This window comes from Bos grunniens, chromosome 24, assembly GCF_055505025.1.
Source record: "Bos grunniens cultivar Pamir isolate PY7600 chromosome 24, Bosgru_T2T1.0, whole genome shotgun sequence".
Taxonomy (NCBI): domain Eukaryota; kingdom Metazoa; phylum Chordata; class Mammalia; order Artiodactyla; family Bovidae; genus Bos; species Bos grunniens.
Window position 1 is genome coordinate 38,260,143 of NC_141188.1, and position 11,131 is coordinate 38,271,273.

Below are 11,131 nucleotides of genomic sequence, written 5' to 3' on the forward strand. Positions count from 1 at the left end.
TTGTTGTCTGGTGAGAGCCTGCTTCCTGGTTCATAGATGGCCACCTTCTCACTGTGTCTTCATGTGGCAGAAGGGTAAGGTAAGTCTCTTTTATAAGGGCAGTAACCCCTTTCATGAGGGCTCCACCCTCATGTCTTAATCACTTCCCCAAAGCCCCACCTCCTAATACCATCATATTGGGAGTTGGGATTTTAACTATGTTGAAAGGGGACAAGGTCACTGTGATTAGGATGTAGGCATCTTTGGAGGACCATAATTCTGCCTACCACAGACATTACTCCCAGCAGCTCAGGGTGACTTACATAATTAAGGTTCTTTTTCATATGCAAACAGAAAAAAACAAGTTTTGTCAGAGGTTTGTGGTCAGCCAAGAAGCTAATTGCCTAAGTAGTGCCCACAGCCTTCAGTGTCAACCTGGCACTCAGTCCTGTCAGTTCCAGTACTACCTCTGCCACCCAGTGAGACTAAGTGATCTTGCTTCCAACAGTAACATGCTCCTTCTCTGCTGAGTCATTGCAAAAACATGTTGGCCATCTTGGCCTGAATCAGTCGTTATAGAAAGTAGATTGAACTGTACTTCAATGAAGCAATCTCCAGGAGGGAAATTACAGTGCTACTAAAAAGTAAGGATAAAGTTATGTCTCTGATTTGGCTTTATTACATTTTCCATTCTTGCTACTGCACTTTCTAAAAGAGGTTTTTAATCAAACTGAGTCTACCAGCTTTCTTGCAAACCAAATAGCATTGTTTTCACTTGTAAAATCAAATCTAATAAAATTTCTTCATGAATCTTCTCTACAGGGAAAAAACACCCCAGAGGCTCAAGAGACTAAATGAATGTAACAAACTAAGTAGAAGCTTGCAGTACAAAATTATGGATCATCTTTTGAGCACAAATTTTTGAGATATTTAATTTGGACCTATCAGTTCAGTTCAGTCACTCAGTCGTCTCCGACTCTTTGCAACCCCATGAATTGCAGCATGACAGGCCTCCCTGTCCATCACCATCTCCTGGAGTTCACTCAAGCTCACGTCCATCGAGTCGGTGATGCCATCCAGCCATCTCATCTTCTGTCATCTCCCTCTCCTCCTGCCCCCAATCCCTCCCAGCATCAGAGTCTTTTCCAATGAGTCAACTCTTCACATGAGGTGGCCAAAGTACTGGAGTTTCAGCTTTAGCATTATTCCTTCCAAAGAAATCTCAGGGCTGATCTCCTTCAGAGTGGACTGGTTGGATCTCCTTGCAGTCCAAGGGACTCTCAAGAGTCTTCTCCAACACCACAGTTCAAAAGCATCAATTCTTCGGTGCTCAGCTTTCTTCACAGTCCAACTCTCACATCCATACATGACCACAGGAAAAACCATAGCCTTGACTAGACAGACCTTTGTTGGCAAAGTAATGTCTCTGCTTTTGAATATGCTGTCTAGGTTGGTCATAACTTTCCTTCCAAGGAGTAAACGTCCTTTAATTTCATGGCTGCAGTCACCATCTGCAGTGATTTTGAGCCCCAAAAAATAAAGTCTGACACTGTTTCCACTGTTTCCCCATCTATTTCCCATGAAGTGATGGGACGAGATGCCATGATCTTCGTTTTCTGAATGTTGAGCTTTAAGCCAACTTTTTCACTCTCCTCTTTCACTTTCATCAAGAGACTTTTTAGTTCCTCTTCACTTTCTGCCCTATGGAGACATCCAAAAATGGAACAGTTGTTGATGAAAAAGGGAAGATGAGTTCGGGGTCAAAGAGAAGAAATAGGAGATAAGAGGTGCAAGCCTATATGACCCCAATGCAAATGGCTGTATTTCATTCATTTCATTCAATTACTGTTTTCACCTACTATGTGACAGCCTTGATGCTAGTGATTGGGAATATGAGAACATTCATCACTGGCTTTATGGAGCTCACTGATGGAGAGAGGCATACATCAAATAATTGAGGGAAGTACACCATAAATGGGAATAAGAGTTATGAAAGAAAAATGAAAACATAAGAGAACTAAAATAGCATCTGCTATTTTTAATTTTAATTTTTAATAGCATCTGCTAATTTTAACTAAATTAGCATCTGCTAATCCCAAGCTATTTTATATATATAGGATGAATAAACAACAAGGTTCTACTGTGTAGCACAGGGAACTATATTCAATATCCTGTGATAAACCATAAGGGAAAGAACATGAAAAACAATATATATGTTTGTCACTGAGTCACTTTGCTATACAGCAGAAATTAATGCAACATTATAAATCAACTATACTTCAATAAAGCTTTTTTAAAAAGAAAAAGAGAACTAAGCTTTTCTGGGTGAGGAGGGATGTAGGGAAGAGAAATTTGAGCTAAGAGGCAAAGGAAGAGTTTTGGAACTTCCCTGGTTGTCCAGTGGTTAAGACTCACGCTTACACTGTAGGGGGCATGGATTTGATCCCTGACTGGGGAAGATCCCACATGCCACGTGCTGTGGCAAGGAAAAAAAGAAAAGAAAGGAAGAGTTGGTATTAGTGAAAGAAGCGGCTAGAAAAGCAACCTAGTAGACGGATCAGGATGTACAAAGGCTTTGCTTCTAAAATCATGGCTGCCAACTGGTCTCCATCAGTGATGGTTTAGTAATCTCATTTCAGTCCATTAGCTATCAAAGAGTTATGACTCAGGAAAATCATCATTATAAACAATTGATAATTCTAAATGCAGAATTCCACAGTTCCAACAAATATTTCAATAGTAAATATGTCAGCTAGACGTCAAGCTAAGAAAAATAGAAAGTTCAGGACACTGCTTTTCTGCAGAGATGATAGTAGAGTGTAAGAACTGGGCAGAAATGCACATTTTTTTTAAATTGGCAGGTAATTGCTTTATAATATTGAGTTGGTTTCTGCCATACAACAGCATGAATCAGTCATAAGTATACACATACCCCCTCCCTCTCGAGCCTCCCTCTCCACACACCTTCCCCCATCTCACCACTCTAGGTCATCACAGAGCACCCGGCTCAGCTTCCTGTATTATGCAGCAGCTTCCCACTAGTGATATGTTTTACACATGGTAATATACATAAGCATATTAAAAAGCAGAGACATTACTTTGCCAATAAAGGTCTGTCTAGTCAAGGCTATGGTTTTTCCTGTGGTCATGTATGGATGTGAGAGTTGGACTGTGAAGAAGGCTGAGCGCCGAAGAATTGATGCTTTTGAACTGTGGTGTTGGAGAAGACTCTTGAGAGTCCCTTGGACTGCAAGGAGATCCAACCAGTCCATTCTGAAGGAGATCAGCCCTGAGATCTCTTTGGAAGGAATGATGCTAAAGCTGAAACTCCAGTACTTTGGCCACCTCATGTGAAGAGTTGACTCATTGGAAAAGACTCTGTTGCTGGGAAGGATTGGGGGCAGGAGGAGAAGGGGACGACAGAGGATGAGATGGCTGGATGGCATCACCGACTCGATGGACGTGGGTTGGTGATGGACAGGGAGGCCTGGCGTGCTGCAATTCATGGGGTCACAAAGAGTCGGACACAACTGAGTGACTGAACTGAACTGAACTGAATGTATATAAGAAATACACATATTTTTATTTGCTTCTAACTTTGATTGCTTTTTTTACACATTCTGAATTAAATATTTTAAGTATAATTCAGCCATTTTATTTAATACTAACCATATGAAGTTGGGTTTAATATATTTAAGAATGTTGAAGAAGTTATTTGTTCATCTGAAGCCTCAGCCTTTGCAAAGAAGTTCCCTTCTCTTTTTTTGTATCAACTTGTAGGTATTTTCCCTTTAGAAAAAATTTCAGTGACAGCACTGTAGCCCCCTTACCCCTCTCCAAAGTTCAAATACTTACTCATCATTGTTCACTGACTCTATACCCTTAGATGACTTTTTGGTTTTGATCCCATCTCTGCACAATGTGATTTTATAGCTTGTAAACTGCAAGAGCATTCACAGTATTATAAGAGAAACTATCTTAACATTTCTGGTCAATTTCTTTTAGCCAAGGAAGTTTGGTAGATCTCTGAAATCTGTCAGAACTGTCAGGATTTACCCTAGTCTTGCTCTACTATGGATCTTTTTGTGTTTTCTCATCCCTAAAGTTTAGCTGACATTGTAAATCTCATTTTCTTTTATCTGTCTTTGCCATTTTCTCTATTGCTTTTTCTTTCAGAGAGTATACTAGCTTGAAATCTTTCTGCTTTTCCCCTATCTGAAGATTGACAGAAAACAATGATGAGGCTGTCTTTTGCCAAAGGGTTCAATATAAAACGAATAAAAGTAGACATCATATTACTTTTATAAAATGCCAGCAATAAAAGTTTTCCTTATATTTAACACTCAATAAAAGGAGAACGATTTTGGTACATCTCTATACACAAGAAAAAAACAAACTGCCTTTGAGCACAAAATGCACACTATCTGCCAATGTTCTTATTACCGTATTATATATTTGGTTAAGACACAAATGACTCCATGTGAAAGACTGACCTCTGTTTTATTACCTATGTTTAATTTGCTTTTTGGCATACTTGGAAATTTATGAGCCCTCCAAGGGGAAGAATTTGCAGCGATTCTGGGATAGAAGGAAGTCATACTCGGTTTACCTCACTTTCCTTCATCCTCTAAATATTAGTTCCCTGTGGATCAGCCCTCCGCTCACTTCTCTTCATTTCATACTCTCTTGCCCAGGTGATCTCATCCAGTTCCATAGCTTAAATGAAATCTATTAACTTCATGCCCTCCTGGCAAGATATTAACAGAATGTGAAAACCCTCCCACTTCAAACCTCCAGAAACGCTGGACAGAATGTAAAAATTCACTTTAAATGGAGGAACTGAGGTTCTAAGAGATAATGCCAGAAATGACAAGGAAAGGGAACAGCAGAGGTAAGCAAATGCATCAGTGATGCAGTTGCCTTCAAGTAAAATGATAAAAACCCATTAGGATACCTAAAAAGAAAGCCCCAAATATACAAATGAAAACCTGGCAGATTAATGATGATATCCACAATCATATAGGGAAATATTAATGCATCCGTCTGTGCTGCTGATAGATCAAGCAGTCGAGAACTAGTACAGATATAAGAACTTGAGTGCATGATGAACAAGCTTTATACATATATAAAACTACATACCTAACAATTAGAAAATACATATTTTTAAGAGAATCATTAATTTTATAAAAATGGGCAGCATAATAGTGTAAGACATTTCCATGAATACTGAAGGGACTCTTTGATACGAACCAAAGTTTGTTGTCAATGCAATAAAAATGAAATGCAATTTTAAAAAAGGAGGGGGAAGATCCTGCTGAAAATGCAATCTCACTGTGAACTACATTTAAAGAAGAAATCATCATGGAAATACTATAATATTTTAAACTGAAAGAGTATATATTAAAAATAATAAGATAGATATAAGTTTCCAGTAGTGAGGCAGATGGGAATTACTGACACCTACTACTACAAAGCACTTTTATATGTTTGAAAGAAAATACTGAAAATAGAATAACTTTTTAAGTACATGTATGAGATTACAAAAATGCAAGAAAAAGTATGAAGCCAAATACAAAGGCAGAACATTAGTCCAGGGAAGTAAATAAATACTGAAACCATCAGCTATCTTAAGAATTTATATATACATGCACTCTTGTATACAGCGTGGTAAGTTCACTTCTGTAGACAAACTCTCCGTGGAGGCTTAAGTAGACAAACACATAAAAATAAACTGAAGATTTCCCCTAGAATCCATGGCAAATGGTAGGACCACTTATAAATGCTTTAGGCCTAAATCTATGATATCTACTTGATCTAAAATCCACAAGCTGAAAACTGTAATAAAAGTATTTAAGGCTATACATTTTCCACAAAGTGTCGATTTAACTACATCATGTAAATGTGGATGTGTAGCACTTTCATTTTTGTTCTGTACTAAGTATTTCCTAATTTTAGTTTGAATTATGTGTAAGCATTTTTAATTTTCAACTAAATGAAGTTTCTCATTATCACTTTACTATTTATTTCATATTCAATTGCACTGCCATCATAAAGTGTATAATAGTAATTCCTTAAAATTATGACTCAAAACAAAGTCAGTTTTCACAAATGAGTTCTATGTGTGTTTAAATGAATATTTTCCAATTACTTGTACGGCATACTACTTCGGATATGTCTGATCAAGAGGGCTTACCATGGAATACAATGTTGGTTTAACATTAGAAAATTGTTCAAGGTACTCCAAAATTTGTCTGAAGAAAAGAAACAAAAATAATTTGTTTAGGAAGTTTGTAAAAAATCATTTAACAAACTTCAGTATCTATTTGTGATTCTTTAAGTATCACTCAGAAAAATAAAATGCAAGTTCTATAATTTGATAAAGGTCATGTTACAAAATCACTGCAGACAGTGACTGCATCCATGAAATTAAAGATGCTTGCTCCTTACAAGAAAAGCTATGACAAACCTAGACAGTGTATTAAAAAGCAGAGACATCACTTTGCCAATAAAGGTCTGTTTAGTCAAAGCTATGGTTTTTCCAGTAGTCACGTATGGATGTGAGAGTTGGAGATGCACCATGACATCTAGAAATTCTCAGATTGTGTTTACTCAATTCATGGGATTCTCTTTAATGTAAAATTTATTTTTATAAGTATATAATACTGTACTTATGCTACTTTAGTTTCATTTATATAAATTGTATGTATATAATACATATATATGATATATATGTACATTATTTATCTATGTATATTTTGTAGGTATACTTTTTTTTAATCCTGAGCTCAGATCAAGTGTAGCAACTTTCATATTTAAAAAGGTCTGCAGTCAAACTTTTACATCATTGCTCAGCCTTTCATACACACACACCCACAGCCAACTCTCATTTACCCACCAATAAGCCCCTCAGTTATCCAGTCAACTTTACACACACACACACACATACAACCTTCACACTCCTAATTTTAAATTACTCTTTTGCTTCTCAGAACTACAAAGATCATGCATCAGGTAGACTGGGTGGGCTTCTGATGCTCAAATTTGGCTATTTTCTGTAGGTATACTTTTATAGACTAAGAGAATAAAGCTGTGTTATAAAAGTGTGATTGGCAATGTAATAAAATCCAGCCTTTCATACTACAAACACTTTGGCTTTTCCAGAAATTCAATTGTCATTCAAAGATGGCAGCATCCTAATGCCTACATCCTAATGCCTGTGCTTCTGGGTTCTATTCTTTCTAGCCTTTCCTTGCACTAGCTCCTGCATTTCTGTTACTGTCAGAAGGTAACAAAGATCTTCTTGCAAGTTTAAAGTTGAAAGCAGAAAGATAACATCCTAGACACATGGAATGAAAATCCATTAATATAAGGTAATGAGTGGAATTGGGTTCTACAAACACTGTGTTATCAGTTTTATCACTGAATAATTTTTTATGTAAACTATTATCTGTACACAGGAGACAAAGTCATTACCTCTAACAAAAACAAAAATCCCACTTGTGCCCAGAACTTTAAGCCAATAACTGGAACCACTGAGACCCAAGGCTGAGACACTTGCTCTAATACACAAATAATTAATTTCTTAATAGTTATTTTGTTAGCATTGGTGATATTCAATGCCCAGTGGGAAGGTAGGTTTGTTGATAATAGTAATCATCCTTATTCAAGTGAAAGTTTTATTTGCCTCATATAAAAATGTATTTATATCCATTTTACAATGTTTAAATTAATAATGCTTTTTAACATTTCTTCAAATATTTTAAAATAATCTCTAAGTTAGATTTCGTTAAGTCAAAAGCCAAAGGCAGTCATTCTTTTCTGTATCTTTTTTATATGTTCTGTAAAAAGAGAGGGGGAAAGGAGTGAGGAAAAGAGAAGAGAAAGGAAGTGAGAAGTAACTCAGGCATTTTCACTGATGAAGTCCACACTTTTGTCTCTCTGTCCACCTCGGTGACACCAGTCAACACGTCCTGAGTTTAGGGCGCCATCTGGTGGGAAGAAGGGGTAGGGGACTTGTCTTGGAGCTGTGTTTACAGTGTGAACACACTGTTTCTCCTTAGGTCTTATGATCCCTGGGGGGCTGGGATCATAGCATGGGTTTTAACGCCCCTCCCCCAGCTAGGCCTGACACTGCTCAGTCTGTGTTCAGATACCCTGCACGTCTGCCACACGCCATGCACTATGCATCTTAGTTTCTGGGGCAAAACAGTGAACAAGGACGTTATTCCAATGACCTAACCGGGGATGTAGGGAAATCAGCAAGTAATTATAACAGAATGTGAGGATGGACTGTGACAATGGTAGACCATAGAAACCAGCCTGGGGAAGGGGATGGGAGTGACCAAGGAACTTCTAACTAAACCGAGATCTGAAGAAGAAGGAAGGGTTAGTCTGCCAGAAAGGAGGAAATAGCAAATGATATTCTGGGGCTAAGGAGGGAAAGCCAGGAGGAAAGCAAGAAGCTGGCAGGGCAAGTTTGTTTGCAACAGTCATGGTGCTTCGGGTCCACGTGTATCACACAGGTGCCTTCTCCATTCAGTGTGTTTGGTGACAATACAGGAAGTGGAAGACCCATTCCCCTGCCTTACAAGAGACCCAGTTCCTGTCTTTGAACCTGGAAGGTACCACAGGGTTAGAGAGGGTCGGTTCCTGAGACTCCATGGGCTAGTGTCCCAGAAAGACCAGGACTTGCCAGTCAGAATCTAGTGCTGCCTCTTACTAGCTGTGTGACCATGAGCCAGCTACTCAACACCTCTGGCCTCAGCTTCCTAAGTAATATCACCTCCCAGAGTTATACTGAGGATTAAATGAAAAAGCATCTGTAAAACATGGTGCCCTTTCTCTTAGTGAGTTAAAGCCACTCATTCATGTCCAACACTTTGCAACCCCATGGACTATTTAGTCCATGGAATTCTCCAGGCCAGAATACTGGAGTGGGTAGCCTTTCCCTCTCCAGGTGATCTTCCCAACCCAGGGATCGAACCCAGGTCTCCCACATTGTAGGCGATTCTTTACCAGCTAAGCCACAAGAGAAGCCCACCCTTTCTCTTAGGAGCTGCTCAATGATTATTCCTTCCTTATCTCACTTCTTCTATCTTCAGTGCAAATGACCTTTGAGAGCAAATGCTTAAACTCCCCAGGCCATACACACACACGCTTACATTCACCCACAACTCAGTTTCTATCCAAAAGACCCTAAATAATGCTCCCTGGCACTGCTCTCAAGTCATTTCTACTGGAGCCACAAGTATAGGAATGTGAAAAGCACTTTGGCTATTTCTGAATGGACTGGTTCAAAATTAGGAAAGGAGTACATCAAGGCTGTACATTGTCACCCTGCTTATTTAACTTATATGCAAAGTATATCATGAGAAATGCCAGGCTAGAGGAAGCACAAGCTGGAATCAAGATCGCTGGGAGAAATATCAATAACCACATATATGCAAATGACACCAACCTTATGGCAGAAAGTGAAAAGGAACTAAAGAGCCTTTTGATGAAGGTGAAAGAGGAAAGTGAAAAAGCTGGCTTAAAATTCAACATTCAAAAAACTAAGATCATGGCATCCAGTCCCATCAGTTCAGTTCAGTTCAGTCACTCAGTCATGTCCGACTCTTTGCGACTCCATGAATCGCAGCACGCCAGGCCTCCCTGTCCATCACCATCTCCTGGAGTTCTCTCGTACTCACGCCCATCAAGTCAGTGATGCCATCCAGCCATCTCATCCTCTGTCATCCCCCTCTCCTCCTGCCCCCAATCCCTCCCAGCATCAGAGTCTTTTCCAATGAGTCAACTCTTTGCATGAGGTGGCCAAAGTACTGGAATTTCAGCTTCAGCATCATTCCTTCCAAAGAAATCCCAGGGCTGATCTCCTTCAGAATGGACTGGTTGTATCTCCTTGCAGTCCAAGGGACTCTCAAGAGTCTTCTCCAGCACCACAGTTCAAAAGCATCAATTCTTCGGCACTCAGCTTTCTTCACAGTCCAACTCTCACATCCATACATGATCACAGGAAAAACCATAGCCTTGACTAGACAGACCTTTGTTGGCAAAGTAATGTCTCTGCTTTTGAATATGCTGTCTAGGTTGGTCATAACTTTTCTTCCAAGAAGTAAGCGTGTTTTAATTTCATGGCTGCAGTCACTATCTGCAGTGATTTTGGAACCCAAAAAAATAAAGTCTGACACTGTTTCCACTGTTTCCCCTTCTATTTCCCATGAAGTGATGGGACGAGATGCCATGATCTTTGTTTTCTGAATGTTGAGCTTTAAGCCAACTTTTTCACTCTCCACTTTCACTTTCATCAAGAGGCTTCTGAGTTCCTCTTCACTTTCTGCCATAAGGGTGGTGTCATCTGCATATCTGAGGTTATTGATATTTCTCCCGGCAATCTTGATTCCAGCTTGTGCTTCTTCTGGTCCCATCACTTCATGGTAAATAGATAGGGAAACAATGGAAACAGTGACAGACTTTATTTTCTTGGGCTCTAAAATCACTGCAGACAGTGACTGCAGTCATGAAACTGAAAGATGCTTGCTCCTTGGAAGAAAAGCTATGACAAACCTAAAAAGCATATTAAGAAGCAGAGACATTGCTTTCCCAACAAAAGTTTGTCTAGTCAAAGCTATGGTTTTTCCAGTAGTTGTGTATGGATGTGAGAGTTGGACCATAAAGAAAGCTGAGCACCAAAGAATTGATGTTTTTGAACTGTAGTGTTGGAGAAGAGTCTTGAGAGTCCCTTGGGCAGCAAAGAGATCAAACCAGTCAATTGTAAAGGAAGTCAGTCCTAAGTGTTCATTGGAAGGACTGATGCTGAAGCTTAAGCTCCAAGAGTTTGGCCACCTGATGCAGAGACCTGACTCATTGGAGACAACCCTGATGCTGGGAAAGATTGAAGGCGGGAGGAGAAGGGGACAGCAGAGGATGAGATAGTTGGATGGCATCATGGATTCAACGGACATGAGTTTGAGCAAGCTCTGGGAGATGGTGATGGACAGGGAGCCTGGTGTGCTGCAGTCCATGGAGTCACAAAGAATTGGACGTGACTGAGCGACTGAACTGAACTGAACTGAACCACCTTGCTCTGCAGAGAGTCCAATGCAGGACAGGTGTGTGCAGGCACTGGCACAGACCCTACCAGGAGATGCAATCA

The 11,131-nt window shown here is 39.5% G+C and overlaps 2 non-coding genes across 2 annotated transcripts; both read right to left on the reverse strand.

Moving 5' to 3' along the window:
• Positions 1–6,759: 6,759 nt before the first annotated feature.
• LOC147346079 (small nucleolar RNA U2-30) lies at positions 6,760–6,829 on the reverse strand. Its single transcript, XR_015154195.1, has one exon. It is a non-coding gene; the product is annotated as a small nucleolar RNA U2-30 (small nucleolar RNA).
• Positions 6,830–6,962: 133 nt separating this feature from the next.
• LOC147346080 (small nucleolar RNA U2-19) lies at positions 6,963–7,042 on the reverse strand. The gene has a single exon (XR_015154193.1). It is a non-coding gene; the product is annotated as a small nucleolar RNA U2-19 (small nucleolar RNA).
• Between the last annotated feature and the right edge of the window lie 4,089 nt (positions 7,043–11,131).